Consider the following 20,144-nt stretch of genomic DNA (forward strand, 5'->3'; position numbering starts at 1 on the left):
CCAAAATATTTAAATAAGATCTTGTTACTAAAAATCTTCCATGAATGCTTGCTTGTTCAAAGACAGAAAGTTAAAATTATTTTATTTTTAACATGCCAGGGACCAAGTAATCTCTTTTCTGCCAGCTTGGGCATCTTGCTTCTACAAATGCCAGTTTAAGATGAGCAAAGAAAAATGAAGAGCTCTATGAATCATACTACTTGGGTTCATGTCAACTATGTGCTTGCATAATGCCTCTGAACCAGCTGCTGAGTATTATCTCTAGTTTCTAATCCTCTAATTTCAGAGTTCTTTTGTGCAGATTATTGCTAAAAACTTCATGTAATTAATATCAATTATTTAGATTTGCAGTTTAATCAGTGTCAGATATTTTCCAGCTCAGAAAGCTGTGCTATTCCTGTTGCTGTTATTATTAATTTCTAGTCTCGGTCACCCAAATAGATGATAATAAATACAAATGTAGATTCACTTGATATCAGGACTGTGCATGACATGAGCTGATAAAAACCAGGAAATTCATGAGAATCACATTTTTATTCCTGTTACTCTGCCTGAACCTGTGCAGCCTGACAAATCTGGTCTCAGAGAAGCTTCAGTGTCCCTTTGTTGCCAGGTAGATGCTGCAGTCAATTTAGTTTGCTATTGAACCACTCTGAATGAGCACATATTTAAATACTGCATTTGCTCACACAAATGATGCCCTGCTCCTCCTCCTACTCCAGATCATTCTCAAATCTAGATCAGAACCCTCATACTGTTTTGTTTAGAAATATGATCAGCTGGGACTGCAGGACATGAAGTACAGTCACAGAATAGCCAGTGTATTCCTATGCCTGTTATATTAGGAAACACAGCCACATTTCTTCCAGATCCAAAGCCAGATGGACAATACCCCATGACCTAAGGGCTAAGGTAGAGATTTTCCAGAAAAAACAATACATGTGGTTTACCCAAGAACGTGCAGGCTCATGCTGGCAGCTCAGGGGGTGAAGCTGATGTGTCTCAAGCCCACTCACAGGTTCAAGTCTCACCCACACCTGAATTTCCCCACATTTTACCAGCTCTGACTGTTCAGCCACAGCCCCCTGCCTCCCCTCCTGCAATTCCTGCCATCAGATAGGTCAAGATGCTGCAAAAATTAACCCTGGCAGATGTAACCTTGTGTTCAAGACTGGGAAGCTGGAGGAGGGAAAGCCAGTACCTGGAGGATGGAAGATGGAATTGAACACTTCTGGACTGCACAGTTGCCTTAGGGTAGCACAGCTACAGCACAGGTGTGGGCAGGAGCTGAGTTTTTGCCATTGCCAGCAGATTTTCTATGTTTGAGGGCTGTCTGGGAAAAGCAAAATGGAAATGTGTTCCTATGAGAGGAAAATAGAAGTATTTGATTTTGTTAAATATTGAAGCTAAAAAGGCACAAGTAGGTACTGCAATAGCCTCCTAAATTATCATTTCATGACAAACTGTTTAGGTGCCTCATTTCATGCCAGATGAGTTTGACTTTTTAATTTTGGGTTGGGTTATTTATGAATTTATTTTTTAAGTTTTACTTTGTATATCATCCAGTCATTTACTAGTACCTGAAGAGATAGAAATTCTTTGTTTTACTGATTTTAAGAAGTTCCAGCAGGAATTTTATGGAAAAACTCTATATCCACATACTCTGCAGTTACATACTATGCTGGTGGGGAGATTCTCTTTATCAGAAATGTAAGGTTTCCCCTACATTTCACCAAACTTCTTCTATCCAAGATACAAAGAGAGAAAGAGAAGCAGGTGGAATGTCACAGTGCTTACACTTGCAGATGTGTAGGAAATTGTAACTATGACTTGTTTTAATTTACAAGTATCTGATTTTACAGCCTTAACACCCTTTCAATGCAGAATTTTGCACATAATGCAGGACTTATTCTTCCCTCGGTGGGGCAATATCTTAGAGGGATTTGGTGTTTAACTCCTACTCAGGTGTTCTAGAGTAGCAGGGACTGCTGGCACTCAGGTGTGGGAGATCAGACCTGGGCAGATGTGAGTGCCCCAGGCCATGGACAAGTTCACAGGCAGGAGAGGCAGGGGGGTCCTAACTTGCCTTCAGAAAGACTCCAGGGTGATAAAAGTTGGTGTCCTGCCTGCCTTTTCCTTGATCCTGAACAAAACTGCCAGTCTTAACTTTTCAGTCCGGTAAGTGCATGCAGAAAATGTGTTTTTATCAGAAAAAGTTGGGGGGAAAAAATAGAAAATCATGTCCCAAGTGATGACTGTTAATAAAAAACTCATCATTTTGGAGTGAGAGAATGTGGTTTTCTACACTTTCTAAGAGAGAAACAGCAGAATAGGACAGAAAGAATATTATCTCTAAAAGCTATACATCATTCTCTTAAAATGTTAATGTTCCATTTCTAGCTGAACAAATAAACCTCTACAAGTTGGATGCAAGCAGCACTAATGAATCAGTGTGCAAACCAGGAAAACAAAGAACCAGACTCTGACTGCAAAAAAACATCTTTCAAGGAATAAAAAAATAATTAAGTCATTATTTAAAAATTGTTCCAGTAATGTGCTGTGAACAAAGGGCTGCTAGCTTGAAAGGACCAAACAGCTTTTATTTCAGAGTACTTTATTTGCTGCAGAACTATAAACAAGAACCCCAGCAAACCTTTCAATCAGAGCATGTGTTATTAAAAAAATCAGAAGCCTTTTTCCCATTTACCATTTCCTTGAAATGTTTTTTTTTTTCCCTGCTTTTCCTCCCTAATGTATTTATAGTGAGTGTGCACTTTCCACGTGGTTTCACATCCAAGTCAAGCTCGGGTGGATGCAGGCAGCAGCGCTTCATGGCTTTGCTTTTATGGCTTTCATTGAGCTCCTGGTGCCACGAAACACATTGGAAAGATTAAGATAATGCACGATCTGATCTCATATATGCTCATGTTGAGTGTAGTGTTGAATGAAAACCCCAGGCTATTTTCATCATCCAAGCTCTCAGGTTTATTATCTGTAACATATTCCTGCCTAAAAGCGCTAACCAGGGTTGTGTTAGACACTAAAGAGGCACCTGGAGTCCTTGCCCTCAGGAAGAGCTAAATTGGACAAAACCAGAAGGTGATGAGAAGGCAGAGATGAAGTGATGCTTCAAGAGATGCAGAGCAGGCCAGTGGTACAGATGTAAGTTTAATTACTGTGTCCTGGTGGCAGTACCTTCAGGGATGACGCCGTGTGTTTTCCAGGGAGCAAAGTGGTTTGTTTTCCCAACTGCACAGCTCCAGGAAGTTTGGAGGACTGCAGCTCCCATGCTGAGGGAGATCCAGAGCCTGCTCTGGGCATCATTTTTGATCACACTTTCTCCTCTGTATTCCTTCTGATGTCCCAGTGCCCTGTCAGTGGAACGGCACTGCTTAGTCCTGCCCAAGCTGCTGAGAAACCTTGAGCCAGTTCTAAAAGGCTCCTGGACTCATGAAAAAGATATTAAAAAACCACAGTCATAGGCATCTCCTCAGGAAAGCTGATTCCTACATTTTACAGGAATTTCAGTCTACTTTCCCTACCCCCATTTTTGTGGCCTTTAGAATAGGTTGAATTCACTCTCAAAATCACTGTCTTTATGGAACTTCTGGCTGCCAGCCAGTGCTCCCCAAACTTTTCAGTTCTTGTTCTTCACAGAGAAAATTCAGCAAAAAAAAAAAAAAGAATGATTTCTGAAGGACCCCAATATTTTGAAATTTCTCATTAGATTAACTTTCCCTTCCTAAACTACTTTTGTAAATTGCCCCATTGCAACATATTTTTTGTGAATAATATAATTCATATAAGAGTCAACACAATGAGGCTGAAATGAAGAGCTTCAACCTTACTCAAGCAGAATGTTAAATAAAAGTCAGATGAAATTGATACTGTCCCTTGAAACACTCAGATTCTCAGAATCAGCATTTTCTCATAGCAAGCTTTTCCATATCCCCTGCTGGCAGCAGGCTTAGAGACATCAGCTTTTTCTGGAAAAGCTTTAAGAGCTGGGTATTATTATTGTTATTATTATCATCAATAATATGCAGAGGAAATGGAGCTGGAAAAGAGAGGCAAGAGGATAGATTCTGCTACAGCTTCCTATGTCCACTAGTACTATGGTTTTGAATTCACAGAGGTCCAAAGCAGAGGAGACTTCACCTCTACAAAAACTGTCCACCTCTCTCTTTCTCTGTCTTTCTACTTATGAGTACATCAGGTGCTCTCAGCTCACTCTTCCACTCTGGTGGGTTCATTCACATGCCACCACTGCCTAGCATGACATCAAAACTAACCCCTTAATGCTTCATTTGTGGCTTTTGTCATTAGGTTTTTTAATTTCCTTTTGTGTACAATAGAAAGGTTACAGTGATGGTCAGGAGAAGGAAGTCTTTGGACAGCACTTCAGTTAGCTAAGTGGACTCATACAGGATGACAAGGGCACTGTTGCTTGTGAACTGCACAGATTCACTCAAATATCTGGATGACAAGTGCAATTTAAAACTCTTTAGGAGGGATGTCAGCACACACAGACAGTTGTGTGCCCACTGGAGGAGCAATCCCATTAGGAGGCTGGATGGCAGGGAGAAGTGGGAATGAGACTGGGGCAGGGTGGGTTGGTGTCTCATGGCATGAGCTGCTCTCTCAGGTGTCAGAAGTGGGTTTATAACAGAGTTTAGAAAACCAGGCATAACTCTGCCTCTGAGGGTTCCCATCCCATCTGGGGAGCCTGTGACTGACCACAGCACTCTTGCTGCCTCCATGTGCCATCAACTCCCCAAATTAAAATTATTAATATATTTTCCTTTAGAAGGGATTATTGACACATGGCTGAAACACACCCTGGTCCATCATGCATGAAATGTTTTGTCTTCCCCTTTAAGGAATTTACTGCCTCACTGACCTTTATATTCTGCAAAGAAGCATTTTAATCTCCCACACTGCTGCTAAGTGGTTTCTCATTTGACTTGTGCTGCTCAATGGTCTTTCCATGTTGACGGGCTCTATTAAGTCACTGGGAGTTAGTCTGAAACTGTTCTAAGCTGTTATTTTCAGTAATAACACTTCTATTTCTTCCCCAGGTTTGCCACGCCCACAGGAGGTAGGAGGAGATGTGGAACCGCAAATTCTCATTAAAAGAAAAACCAATTTTCTTTGGGAATAACCTACCTCAAGGGGACCTGAAAGGGTCAGAGCACTGGTTCCAGTATGAGCCAAGCTGAGACTGGAAATCTTTAAATTAATCAATTCTCCTATTGAAGACTTTCCCAAATTGGTATTTATCACTCAGAGCCTGTCAGGAAGTCTCTGTGAGTCTAGGGAGTGTGCCAGTATGTTATGGATGATGTTGTAATTGTTCACTCCTGTCAGCATTGTCTCTTCATGTAGAGTTTGTACATAAACAACTTGTGAGTGTTCAACCTTCAGCATTATTTTCTGTGTATTAGTCACTGGTCATGTGACTTATTTTTCTTGAAAGGAGTGAAAAAACCAGGAAGAAACATCTTAAGGAAACTCCCCATGGAAGACAGAAGAACATTTTTTTTCCCTGAATTCATCTCATCATCACACAAAATTTGGGAACAGGCAGGTTGTGTGAACTGCATGCAGGAGACAAAGTCAGCCCACCCAGCATGGGGTGAGTGAGGTTAGGACTGGATGTGCAAATGGCAGAGCTGATCAGTCAACCCAGGAAATTCCCTGGCCCTTCTCTCAGAGAAATCAAAATGAACCTTTCCCACCATTCTCTGCTGCTGCTTTATCATCTGTCTCTTGTCTTGGCTCTGCATTCTGGAACCTTAAAACCCAGCATCAGGGACAGCCCTAATGGTGTTTCCAAACTCTTTTTTTTTGTTTTTTCACTTAGCAATGGTGAAACAAAACCCTCTGACTGTGAGGCCTTTGGTGCAGCTGCCCTGTGTTGCTCAAGTTCTTGTTGAGTAGAAATAACTGCAAACTGTTCACCAGTTCCACCCTGTCTTTTCCCTCTGTGCCCATTATATAAGGCTGTTTTGATAAGCCTGTGTGATGAAATCATATACACATATAGTACAATAATAATATCAACCTCATAATGACTAGGGAGAGGATAAAAAATGTCGGCTTTATCAAAAAAATGATCTCTTTTAACAACAAATTGTAACTAATTAGACTTTGAATGGGAAATCAAATGAAAGTGCATGAAGGCTCAATTTTCCATACAGCTGACGTTCTGACCTTTTTAGGAGTGGAAAAGAAAATTATTTTTAATTAACATGACTAATCATTTCCTGTCATTTTCAGATAATTGGCTTTGTCGAAAAAAATGAGTTGTTTTGGGGGAAAACTGGGGAGGGTGACAGTGGCAGCTCTACTGGCATGTTTAACCTTTTAGACTCTGCCTGCAAAAGGAATTTTGAATCCTTGTTATCATGGTGAAAAGGCTTTATATGGAAATTTGGTGCCCTACGCCTCTTCCTTTCCATATGGCTGATACAAATTCATGCATAGGGAAAAATCTGACACACTGCTAGACTTCTTTCACTTTGAAATAGTCCCTTATTTTAAAAAAAGCAGAGATGGTTAGCTAACAAACGGTTTTCTGGTACATCTTGAGGCCATGCACATGATCTGGGACTGAGGGTCAAATCCTGGACTCCTCAATAAATTCTGCTCCAGCAAGATGGGAATTTAGCTTGAGTGAGTGTAGCCAACTTTTATTCTGACTGAACAACAAGCAACTGAGAGTGGCCAGACCAAGTGCTGTAAAGACTTTTTCATTGTACCTGCTTGCTGGAAACGTGAAAATGAAAATCCTAGGAAAACAGAAATCCTAGGACATGAGGTATGAGCTCAGTCTCTTTTAAGTAGCAATGAAACCTGGTGTGTTGGAGGCTTTCCTAGGCAATCGTTGTGAGGTTTTAATGCACACTTCAAGGGACAGGCAGACTTGTTGGAGAGAGACCAAAGGAAAGCAGGAAGATCAAATGACTGAAACACGACCTGCAAGCAAAGACTGAACAGCCTGGGATCATTCAGCTAAGAGAAGAGAAAATTCAGTGGGGATCTTAAGTTTTGAATAACATTAAAAAGACACTCAGAAAGGCAGTAATCTGTCCTTTGCTTTCACTTGGTTGGGTAAGTAGAAGCAAGAATAAATTGCAGGAAAGTCTCAGAAGAGATATTAGGAAAAACTTCCAAGTGGTGAAGAGAGCAGAGCACCAGGAACTCAGAAAAGTCCCTGCCTCTGGTAGTTTTAAATGGGACAAACATCTGTGAGGGATGATAGGAGGACTGTTCACCCTGCCTTGGGGCAGGGAAATGCATCTCCTGCTCTGCTGAAGTCCCTTTCAAATGTGATTCCCATAATTGTATAGGGCAAACCATTCCTGTTTAGTATCAACAAGCAGGATAAGGCTCTAAAAGAGAGCTTTGAAACAGAACAAAGACATGAGCATGTAGAAGGTGAGCAGCAATCAACATTGGATGTAAATGCAGCCACCAAACAAGAAATGTCACCCTCATGAAGCAACTGAGTCAATGCACACAGAACCTTTGTCCCAGCAAGCAGCTGTAGCCTGGTGTCTGCCTGAGCACTGCTCTGCTGGGTCAGCATGCCCTGGCTGTAGCCTGGTGCCTGCCTGAGCACTGCTCTGCTGGGTCAGCATGCCCAGAGGTTTCTCAGGCCCTGGGGTTGTTACTGGTACAGCCATAAAATGGTCCCTGATATCATTTGCTTGATGTGACGTTATCTGTTGTTATCTGACCAGTGTGGATTGTGGGACCAGGCTGGTGGCATTCACCCTGGTGTCTCTTAGAATGACAGTGACAGAGGCACTGACACAGAGAAGGAACAAACCAGCCTCTTACTCCTTTATTCAGAAAAAAAGGAACTAATTTCATGGTTCTTTCACTCAACCCCTATGAAAAATAAACCCAGAAAAATTTGGTTTATATTAAATTTATACTTCATATAAAAGAAATATCTGTGACTTTCAATTTTTCCAACCCCCTTTTTCTCCCATTGCCTCCACTTACAGAGAACTCCAGCTTCAGTAGGATGGGGAACAAGCAGCATAAATTCCTAAACTATATAACAGCAGCAACTCCTGTCCTTTCCTCTTATTTAACTGACATATTCCATAGCTGAGAAATCCCCTATTTTACTGATATCAAAACCATGGAGTCATTTCTATGCATGAAACAGATCAGAACAAGTTCCACTAATGACTAAGAGATGTATTTGGGAGTGGAGAATTCTGCAAATTAGCAATCAAACACAATAAAAAAATCAAAGGTACTGCATTACAAAATACACTTTGTTCATTTATTTTAACAAGTATCACTTATTTTCAATTATTTACAGTGCTAGTTAGTGTGCTCATAAAGTACTGTGGCATATTGAGTTAAAAGTAATGGATTCTTAGTGCTGGGAAATCTCAGCAGAGCACTCTGCTATTAAACACTGGTAGGAATGGAAAGGTAATGTTATGGTGAGCTGCTTTCTGGGCTTTTTGTGCTTGTTGTGGAACAAATTTTGATGGGGTGAAGATAATTGGGTCTGCAGATTAAGGGAGTTAAGAATTAGTTGAGTTCTCACCGTGAAGAGTTTTGTAAATTCCCACATCAATCTTTATGTCTTCCAGCTCATCTCCCCCTTAACAAATCCAGCATTCAGGGCCTTATCTCAGGGTGTCCTTTCCAGTCTGAATTCTCTGGCTTTTTTCAGCTGCTCATCATTTAAAGACAGTTATTTTTTTGGCATTTCATTTCCTGCTTTTTTCCTCCTCTTCTTGCATCTTTTATAGATGGTGATAAATGTGAATAACAATGTGCCCAGTGTGAAAGACAGAGTGTAAAACCCAATTCCATTCGATTTCTCTTTTATTCTAACTTTAAGCCTCAGATTTGCCCATGTCTCACTCCCCTGGACCTGTCACCTAAATTAAATAGTGACTCTTAAAACTGATTGCTGGGAAGAAATAGATCTCAGAAGCAAGAACCTAATGGCATCTTAAAGAAAATTTCCTAATAATTGTTGAAACTCATTTAAATTTTATTCCCCACCCCTGAGATATAAAAGCAGCTCAATGCTAATCAGAAAAGGGAGAAAAGTGACCTTAATTTCAGATGATCTATTTTCAAAATCCTGTTGAAGGCAGCAAAAAGCTGCAATAATTTGCACACCATGGAAGTGGCAGAGGAGGAGAGGGGCTGGCAGGCAGGGAATGCTGACACTTGTCTGCTTTGGTGCGTCACTGCTGACACCTGCTGCACTGCCACCTTCCTCCAGCCTGGCACAGTGAGCCCAGCTTCCACAGCAGGAGGGGCAGCCTGTCCACACTGGGAGGAATGAACCAGGTTTAACAGCAAGGAGAAAACCCAGATGTCCATTTAGGGGAGGAGAGGCTTTCTACAGCTGTATACTGCTTCTTTTTCTTCTTCTTTTTTTTTTTTTCCTTCAGTATTCAGGTCTTTTGCCTGTTTTTCAATATTTGCTTGACATCTTGATAACCTGAGGGGTCTTTTCACTATCTCAGGCTCTGAAATGGATAGGACTGAGCTGCCCTTGGACCCTGGCCAGGAGGGAAGGGATGAGCAGCAGGTGATGCTGTAGTCAGAGCTGATAGAGATTCAGGTCAAGGTTGGTTTAGAAATAAAAGTGACCAGCTCAGGCAATGGCTGTTTTTTTAGCACATCTCGCTTGCTCGTATGGGTTAATCTGGTTGGTGGCTTCCTGCCAACATGTGGGAGTTGCTCTGGCAAAAAGTGTAGTTTTCTCTGTGTTCCTGCTGTAAAAAGAGGAGTTCTCACCTGCTATAAACCTTCCTGCTGTAAAAAGCTGCTCAGCACAAGGAGATGCCCAGCAGAGTTATCATCGTTATCAGATGTGACACAAGAAGCATTTAGCAGGAGCCAGCTTCCTCTGGCACGGTGATACAGGGAGGATTCTGATGGACAACTTGCATTAACATCATAGACCTTGGGAGAGGAAAAAAATAGAAGAGAATTTTCTCTTTTAATGGATGTTTGATAAAAGAACAGAGGCAGGTAATGGCTAGATTTGCTTTGTTAAGCAAGTGCCCAGAGTATTTGCATTTGATAATTGTTCCTGCAAAATTTGGTATGAGCTGAACATCAGCTTAGATTTCCTTTGCTTCTCTTTTCTTCCTGTGTGGAGTGCCAGAATGTTAAATAGCTTCAGTTCCATCATGCCAGGTCCATCTTGTGCTCTGGTCATTCTTCCACTGAGAGGCAAACCAGATACCACCCCACTTTCAGTGGGGTCAGGGGGAGAAGTCCTTTAAGAGACAAGAGCCATCCCTAGGGATTGTGCAGCACAACTCATCCCCCTGCCCCAAACAAAACACACCACAAGTGTCAGAACATTTCTCCCTGTTATTAATCCCACTGTGATTACTGCACACACAAAGATACTTGAGGGTTTTCTGATTTCAATTATGATTATTATCTCTTCTGAGAGATGTTTTCTCTGCTGTTGGGAAATCTGCTCTGGAACAGCAGCAGACAGCAGTAAATAGTGCTGTTTGTATTAAGTGTGCACCCCTGCTGGCCTCCCCTGCCTTGTTGAGGGTCCCCTGTTTTGTCTCCCTCTATTAGAGATGGTGGGAGACTCTAAAAATATGCTTCAGGTAGCAAGAATCCACATTTAATTTACACCATCTTTTGAACTAACTAAGCCGAGCCAAAGTTGAGATTTTCACTTTGCAAATGTCATCACTAGGAATTTTCTCTCAATCACTTTTGCTTGAAGACAAGTCAAATACAATTGTCCCAGGCCTATCAAGTCACATCCTGAATTTTGCTGTGTTCACAGCAATGGCCAATCCTTGAGGGCACCATGTGCAGTAGGAGTTCATGGAAGTGATAATGCTCTGGGAACACTGAGCATGCTGCTGTGTTGTCATTGGGAAGAGCATGGTGACATTGGACAGTGTGAATTTTGAGTCACCAAACCACACTTGGGGTTAATAGTGGGCTCAAATTTATGCTTGTATTTCAGGTTCTTAGCACACCATTGTCCAGAGCAGCAGCTGCTGAGCCCTGAGACCATCTAGGAGCTCACCAGGGGCCCCAGGCATGACCCGAGAGCCTCGTTCCAGCTCCCAGAGGAGAGACATCCACACATGAAATGGCCAGATCAGCTCATCACCTCTCTGTTTGTCTCAGCAAGGCAGCCAAGAGCTGAGCTGGCCAGGAATAGAAATCACAGGTAGAGAACAGAAAGACAAATGACTAACAGATGCTTGCCCTGCTATTCCACCTGGACTGTGGCTAAAGGGTCAGTCCACTGCAATCTGCAGGATATATATTTTCCTTAATGCTAAAAATGCTGAATATTCAATGTTCCAGATTCTTGGTGTCTGTCCCAGTGTGTCAAGTCTATAATCTCACAGCTACAACCCCCGTTAACTCATTGTCCTCCTACTTCTGGGTATGAGCTTCTCTGTCTCCCATGACCATGCCCAGAAGCTTCTCTCCCACACAAATTTAATATTAGAAACACTTTCATTTCAAAATTACTTCCCATTCCTTCCTTCAGATGTCCCTTTCCTGGGGTGAAGCACAAGAATAAAGGAAGACATTTCCTAACCCCAAGGCTGCCACTGCTGCCATTCCTTATGAACCCTTTACAGAGCCTTCCAGATGCACATTAAGCTTGATGTGGACTCTTTAAATCTCCAGAACATTTAATAAATGGGGAATTAGTCTGATTAAGTCATACCAGAGATGAATTTCTTACATTGATACAATCTCCAATGAGCACTGTACTTCATTTAATAAATGTATTTATTAAATACATAAAAGAGTTGTAAATGGAGCTCTTCTCTTGCTGAACCTTATTAGCTTCATCCTTATTTAACATTTATTTTCTTGAGATGAGACAATATTTGTTAAATCTTGAACATGTTATTGCAAAATCCACCCATGGTTTATTCAGACTGACTCTAAATATTAAACTTCGACATTTGCTAGACCTGGCTCCTTGTTTAATCTACCAAGATCTCTAACAAGCACAAGGAAAGATTTGATAACTCAGAAATAACTGTTATTGGATCTCCAGTGGGTTTTTTTAATCTACATAATATTTAATAAATTTGCCCTAATATTTTCTAAAATCTGTTTAACCCCCATTAAAAATGGGGAAAATGAATTTGTTGGAGTCCCTTTTTGGATTCAAAATTTCACAAGTATATCAGGAGTTCCCACAATCCTATTAAATTGCCATGTAAATTTTCTCTCATTCCTCATAATTTTTGATTATTAATGTATTTGTGCATAAATAACAACTCTCTCCTCCAAGACACTGCATCACTCCTGTCCTACTCATTCCCCACCATCAGAATTCAGCTGGTGGGGAATTATAAATCACTGCTGGAGCATTTCTGCCACACCACCTTTGAGACTGCAGCCTGTAATTTTGCAGACCTTTGCTGGGAATGTGCAGATTGCCTTGGTCAGTTTTATAAATCTCCTCTAAAGAGACACATTCCCAAAAAAAGTAATCACTCTGTATCCATAGCAGAAACAATGCTTCCCCACCTTTTATTATTCCAGTCTCTTGCCAGAGTAAGACAGACAGAATAACAAACACTGTACTTAGTTCTCAACCTGCTTTCAGAGCATTTTTGTCTCTATCTAGTTCCAGAATTTCTGAGGCAGCAATCCCAAATTATGTTTGGCCCAAAACCTCTGCCAACTTGTCTTGCAGATCACCCTGCATCCTGATCATAAAATTTCACTACAAAAGAGAAAATTGAAAGCAATTATGTTTTTGTGTGCTGCTGTTCACCACTCCCCCTGGCCTTTCAGAGCCCAGGGATGGGGGAAGCACAGCCCAGGAATCCTCCTCCAGCACATGGGCAATAAAGAGAAACTGAGTGGGGAGGTGAAAGTAGCCTAATTTACTTGTCTTGTGTTTCCAGCCTTCCCATTTCATGACAGTTACCTTGAAAATGCCTCTTTTCCATGACAATGAATGCAGATCCCTTCTTTAGTAGGTCTGACCTTGGTGCAGGTAGCAAAGGGCAGCAGATGAGATGTTCAAACTTCCAACTTTCAAGTCTGCTCAAGGCTACAGTGGAAATGAGCTCAGCCACCTGAATCCTGTCTCCATTTATCAAGAGCAAGGAATATCCTACCATTCCCTCACCTGGCACTCCAGGCACAGAGGAGATTGTAGGGATACAGAGGTGGGCAGTGCTGTGGGTCACACTGTGAGGACTTGTCTCCTGAATTTTGCTGAATGCTTCAGAAATGTAGGGCTGGGACAGCCAGCAAAGCTGTTCTGGAAAAGGCACTGGCAGAAATAATTCAGGAACAGAATGGGAGGATTCAGCTCTCCTTCAGGAGTTTCATAGCAATGCTATCAGACTCTCCCTTTATTGCTTATCAAAATCCTCTTACAAAAACATGGTGCCAGTATATTATTTAATATGAGCACTCTGATATGACAGTGAAGAAGACCAGACAGGCCAGACATGACAGATAACTTGGCAGTTGAAGCTGCTGCTAAAAATAAAGGCACAGATTTATTAAAGGGTTACAGAGGAAGGGTCTGCAGTCCAGCTGATCCCATGTACTGGTCCCACATATTAAACATTTGAGTTTGGGTTCAAGTAAAGTTTGCAATTCTCTACAGATTTGTCAGTTTGCCTGTGGTAATTTGCTACTGGGTTCAGGTTATTCTCCTACTGATTTACAGTCTTGGATGTTCTAGGCAATATTTATTGCATCAGATAGTAGAGGCAGCTTTCAGGAAATGCTGGTACAGATGACACAAGCCTTGCACATTTTGGGATTTTTTAAAATACTATTTATAAAGTGGAAGAATTTGGGGAAAATCTTCAGAATAGCAGAAAAGACAATGTAATTACAAACTTTCAGAAGCAGTCATTGATTTTCTGAGCAACTGAAGAAAAGCAACAATATACTTTTGGATAAAGGTGGACATTATCACACTGAAGATCTGTTCCTTTTCCATGTGAATGGTGGCAGGAACACAGCACAGAGAGATGCAATACATGAATCTACTTCTGGAAACCTAGACTTGTGAATTATTAATAAACAAATAAATAAAAGTAAAAACAAAAACAAAACCAAAAAATCCCCATATTAAAAAACAAAACAAAAACCACACACAGGAAAAATTTAAGACCCCTAAAAAACCCCCACAAAATAAAAAACCAAAAGCAAACTCCAAAGATCTCAGACTGTTTATATGCTAACCCAGTTATTTATCATATGAGCTGTTTGAGCCTGAAAGGAATCCATGTCCCAGCCAGGCATAATTCTGCAGTCCCTATTAATACATGTCTGTGTATTGAGCTTGATGAATACAGAAAGTCTGGATACACAGCTCTGAGCTCCTGTAGGAGGAAAAGACAACTCCTCATCCAGTTCTGACCGGGACTGGATTTGAGACACAGCTATTTAAGAATCCATCTATAATAACAGGCACAATTTAATTCAATGCAACAGCCTTGTAGGATTCAGAAACAAATAAACAAACCCTTCACTTCTGTAGCATTAGAATTTATCTTGAGGAAAGCCAGCCTCATAAAAAATGAAGCAGAAAATCAACAGCTAAGAGGGTAAAAAACTTTTCCTGTGGCATAGAAATTATTGAAAAATCACATTAGCTGCTCACCAAAATTTATAGCATCAAAATTTGCAGAAAGAGGGAATACAGGGGGAAGGGCTATGTTTGGTTAAGTCATAAATTTAAAAAAAATACACTTAAAGTAGAATCTATACATGGAAGAGCACAAAGTGGGCCAAAAAGAGGAAAACAGAAAAGACCTTGTCCAAGTTCAATGTTAATCTGTTATATTCTATTTTAAGTGTATTTTGATATTTTTTTAATTAAAATACACTTAAAGTAGAATATATCCACTGAAGAGCACAAATTGGGCCAAAAGGAGGAAAACAGAAAAGGTCTTGTCCAAGTTCAATGTTAATCTGTCATATGGCAGGGCAAAAAACGTTTCCAGAAACAGCTCCTGAGAGGCAATTGAAGTCACAATTCAAGCACATCAGAAACAAGAAACCTGTCAGATATTTTATGCTGGCAGTTCATGATTAGTGTGTAATGGGCCCTCAAGAAAGGAAAAGCTGAAGTGGAAAAGCCTAATAAATTCTTTTATCAGAGTTGACCAGGGAGAAGGTCAGTAGTTTATGAGGGATGAATCTGAAAAATTGTCTATTTGAAATGCAGGTAGAACAACTTTCAGAATATTTTTTCACAAAGTGAATGGTAAAAACCCTTCCATACCAGATAAACACAAAGAGTTGCACATGAGGAAAATAAATTTTATTTGTAAATACATAGAAATAGTTCCAGATTGGGTGGAGTCTCTCAGGAGTTATCTTGGAATCACTAGGAATTTCTCTGAAAATGTCAGTTCAGTGCTCAGTGGAGGTCAAGACTACATTAGTAACAGTTAGGAAATATCTAGAGTACAAAAGAATAAAAGGCACAGCTAGGATTACTCACATCTTGATTATTCTGGCTGTGCCATCTCAGAGAAAAAAAATCAGTAGAAATGGAAGGGGCACTGAGATGGCTGAAGTACAACCAGGTGGGGACGGAGCAGGTCCCAGGCACAGAACTCAGATGGCTGAGACTCATCAATTTGATGAGTGAAGGGTGTATGAAGGGTTATATAAAATCATAAATAGCACAGAAGGGACTACAAACAATTTTCCACTCTTTCTTCTAAGGCAGAAACAAGAGGCACCGAATAAACCGATCAGGCCACAGATTTAAGCAGAGAAAAGAAAGCCCTTTTTCATACACAAAGCATAATCAAACTGTAGAGCTCATTGCCCAAAGTAAAAATGGGTTCAAAAAGCAATTAGACAAATTCATGGAAGAAAAGTACATCAAGGGCTTATTAAACACAGTGAAGTGGATCCAAGCTGCAATTTGGGACTCTTTAAGCTGCAGATTACTCAAAAATGAGGAGAGGTGTTGACAGGGAGTTTTCTTTCTCTGTTTTTTTTCTCACTCATTTCTAAGCACCCACTACTAGCCATGGACAGAGGGATTATTCTGCTCCAGCTGGACATTTGCTCTGAGACTGGAGGGTTGCTCTTAGGCTGTTGTCTCCTCAGCTGTAGGGAATATACAGGAATCATTTCCATTAGCCCTCAGCTTTGTTTCTCCAAGATTTCTTCCTTTCTCCCCTTGCAGTAGGGGGAGAAAGCTGCTGCCTCTATGGCAGCCAAGCCCAAAGCACAGAAGTTTTCAGTGGGGTGTCTCATTGTTGCTGCATTCTGCACTTGCTCAGGAGTCACCAGCACCTTCAGCACTCACATCAAGTCAAGGAGAAAATTCTTCTAAAGCTGCCCTGGGCTCAGCACATGGGTGACAGCAGGGGCAATAGGAGCAGGGTGGATGCTGGTGGAAGAGCACTAGGCTCACAATCCCAGTCAATTCCCCAGGGATCAAACTTTGGCTGCTCAGACAAAGCTGATGCTCAAAAGCATTCTTTGGTTTGTCCGCTCCCAACTGACAAATGACCCCAAGTTCTATTTGCAGTCCCTGTGCTGGGCTCAGAGAGTGACAAATACACAGAACTGAGGAAACCTTGAAACTCCACACCACTCTTATCACAGTTAATATTTGGAGCCACTTAATCATACAGGGCTTTCAGTTACTAAGGTCCTTTTAATTTAGAGTGAGAGCATGTGGTAATTAGCCTTAACCAGGTCATTGATCTTAGGGGAATACATTCTGTGAGGATCTACATCCATCTTGCATACTTGAGGGAGGGAAGGGCTGATCAGCTCGACATCTTGGCTCACAGTATTAACAAGGCAGGTTAATGCTGACCTTCTGCTGGGGCCCTTCACACCTAGCTGGCCATGGAAACACAAGGGCATCTCTCCCACAAGCCCCATTATTCCACTGCTGTGAGTGGAGGGTTTTCACCTTTACCTCCTGTAAGCCTAGAGATGTTCTCCATGACCTGCCACCCACCCCACAAACACCACCAAGATTTACGGGCTGTTTCAATGGGAACTTTGCTCTCTCCCTGATTCCTCTCCTCCCTGGGGCAAACCTCCAATTCCAGGTCAACAGCTTGCTGCCACAGCAAGAGCTGAGGTGTCACATGTTGGGCTGCAGGGGTGCAGATGCTGAGAACCCAAGATGAATAAATCCATCTCAGCGGCGTGTGCCTTGCTTCAGGCATGGAGGGATAGAGGCCTGGACCAGGCACTGTTTCACACTAACATTTTCACAGCCAATTTCTTCAAAATGTGCAGTCAAATTAGGCAAAATCATTCAGCACCTGCCATTTCATCACATGAGCCACTCACTGTGACCATGCCTGTTTCAGCATTAGGCTGGAGCCCAAGGTGGAGCAGCAATCACCATTCCCTATCTCACACCAGCTATTAGGGCTTGTTCAACATTTGCTCTGCAACAGTTCTCACTGGCCTTACACTTTCAAATTTCTGCTTGGAAAGCCTCTTTTCTGGCTTTTAAAGAACTTTTTTTCTTGAGTTTTCTTTTTGCAAAGTTGGCTCTTTAGGAAACTCTACATGGACTAATATCTCACCTTCCCCTTGTAGATCTTGTAGAAGACAAAGGGGAAGCAGGCTGGACCTCTCCCCCACCCAGATTTCCCACATCATGGTGTTGCTATTGCCAGGTTGTAATGTTTGTTTTTTTTTCTTTTCTGGGTCTCCTGCCAAACATTTGTCTGCTTTGTCAGTTTTTTTATTTTTTTCTTTTTCTGGAAAAAAAAAGCCTGTTTAATTTTAGCAAATGGGTTTTTCCACTTCAATAGCCTCAAAATTTTCCCTGGAGAGCTGTAAGCCCTTTAAATATATTTAGGTTGCCAGATTTCTTATGTTCTCTCTCCAGGAAGCCAATTTTGCTTCTAAGCTCTTGAGAAAGGGCCAGTCTCATACTTTCTTGCACTTTGAAGCTCTTGTACACCACCTTCCCTCTTTTCTCTTTTCTTTCACAGTCTTCTTTAGGTTTAGTACTTGTCCCTGAGGTAGCACAAAGTCCAGAAACCCTTCCCAAGCTTGTGTTAAGCTCCTTATCCTCTCTGGGTCTTTCATCCTGTATCCATCAGCAACTCATTCTGGTGTTTCATGACAACCATGCATTGCTGTGCACCAGGCTGAAGACACTAACCAGGACTAAATGCTTCAATGGCTGTGTGCCCTGCTCTGATCCAGAGGTTCCGTGGGGAATTTTCTCCCTCTCTCTCTCTTTTTTTTTTTTTTTTTTTAACAAAACCAGCTTCTTGGGAATCTTGGCACAGCTCATGATTTCACTTTGCCTTCATCAGTCCTTGTGAAAAGCAAAGATACTCATATTCCATAGCTCCCTCTTTTCCTACTGAACATCACCACTGAAACCTTTGCAAAGTGTTGAAATCCCAGAATAAAAAGGGATCCTGGGATCTGGCCAACCCCTTACAACCCAAACCTCTTTTCCAGAAATCTTGAATAGTTTTAGTACAGCTTGAACAGGATCAGACACAGATGCAATGTCCAACAGGTCTCACCACACACATGGGGAAGAGCTGGTTCAATTACAAATGGAAAGTGGTTCCAGCTTGCAAACTGAAGGGAAGACAGCTTGTGGTGTGTGTAACTGAACCAGCAAATGAGTTGTATAATACGTGACCTCTGGGACAAACACAAGTTCCTTCTTCAGACCTTGGCAGGTTTATAAACAATGCAAAAGAAAAAGAAGAAAAACCCCACAGCTGAAGTGTTCTGTGATGACCTGAGGAGAAGAAAGATGCACACTGCTGACTGACTGGCTTCATGGTGAGACCAGAGCAGTGTAAGTAATGGATCTGCAGACTCTGGGGAGCAGGCATGGCTACTCAATAAAAAGTGCTGTTTATTTTACAATCAACAGTTCTAACACAAGGACTCTCAGGTTCTCTTATTCATGATGACAAATTATTCCTGGGATCAATGAGGTTCCTTTTTTACTGCTCCCCTATTTCGCTTACATAAAAATACGCACGCATTGACGAGCTTAAAGAGCACCTTTGCAGCCACTAATTAAAAACATGTTTCACACATTATTCCATAAATATGTCAGGGCTGTTATTACCCAAGAAAAGCTTTCACTAAGGCAGTGTCCATCTGGTGTCACTAAGGTGCAGAGGGGATTTAATAAAGCCAAGGCTGTGTCTGGGAACGGACCACGGGTGTCCTGATTTGTGCTCTAATGAGCAAGTGTTCATCTCAGAACCTGACATGTCTGCACTGTGCCAGGAATGCTGCTCTGGTCCACCCAGCACCCTGAGAATGGGGAAATATCCCCCAGGCTGGACAGAAAATGAAAATTCCATTCTGTGGGAAAGGACAAGATTTCTCTGGCTGATTTAGCCATGAACCAGGACAACATGTTAAAACATTTAATTATTCCTTTTTCATGAACCAAAATATTTTCAAAAGGTTTTCTTTCAGTCTTATCGGAACACTCAGCCATGATATTGTATTGCTTGCAAATCCATTCAAATAATAATTCCAGTGCACTCGTGTACATAAAAGCATGAGACCTGTTGCACTTAAAATCTCAAGGCACTGCCTGGTCAGCATGGAGCTCTGCAGCATGACCTTGGGCTTGAATGCTAAAAGAGAGGCTTAAGAAAGAGAAGGTTACAGGTGTAATAATGGCAGGAACCTGACTGGTGAGAAACACAGAGCAAAACACAAATAGGATTAGCTTCCATGAAATCTAGAGGATGGCTGTGTAATTTATACAGGATTCTTTGGCTTGTCAGCAACGTTCTTGTTTTCTAGGCTCCACTCCTGCTATCTCAAAGCAGGAGAAGGCTGTTATAGCTCTCCTGCCAGACCCAGTAGCCTTTAGTCAGATTTAGGAGTAAGTGACTGTGGGAAATGAAGATTAACACTCTGGGGACAGGTGAGATTATCTCATTGCAGGTCATTATAGTTTCCATAAATCAAATCTATTTGTCTACACATACATACACTAATGTCCAGCAGATCTATAGAACAAGGTATAAAGGAAAGGCCTGGGGAATATTTAATCAGAAGGACTTATTGTATGGGCCTGTGAGCAGAGTGCTGTGCAAGGGGACTGGCTGGGAACTGCTGATGGAAATGCAGTGTGTGTGCAGACCCAGGACCTGTGGGCA

The sequence above is a fragment of the Passer montanus genome, unplaced genomic scaffold (assembly GCF_014805655.1).
Source record: "Passer montanus isolate IOZ18808 unplaced genomic scaffold, ASM1480565v1 scaffold5, whole genome shotgun sequence".
Taxonomy (NCBI): domain Eukaryota; kingdom Metazoa; phylum Chordata; class Aves; order Passeriformes; family Passeridae; genus Passer; species Passer montanus.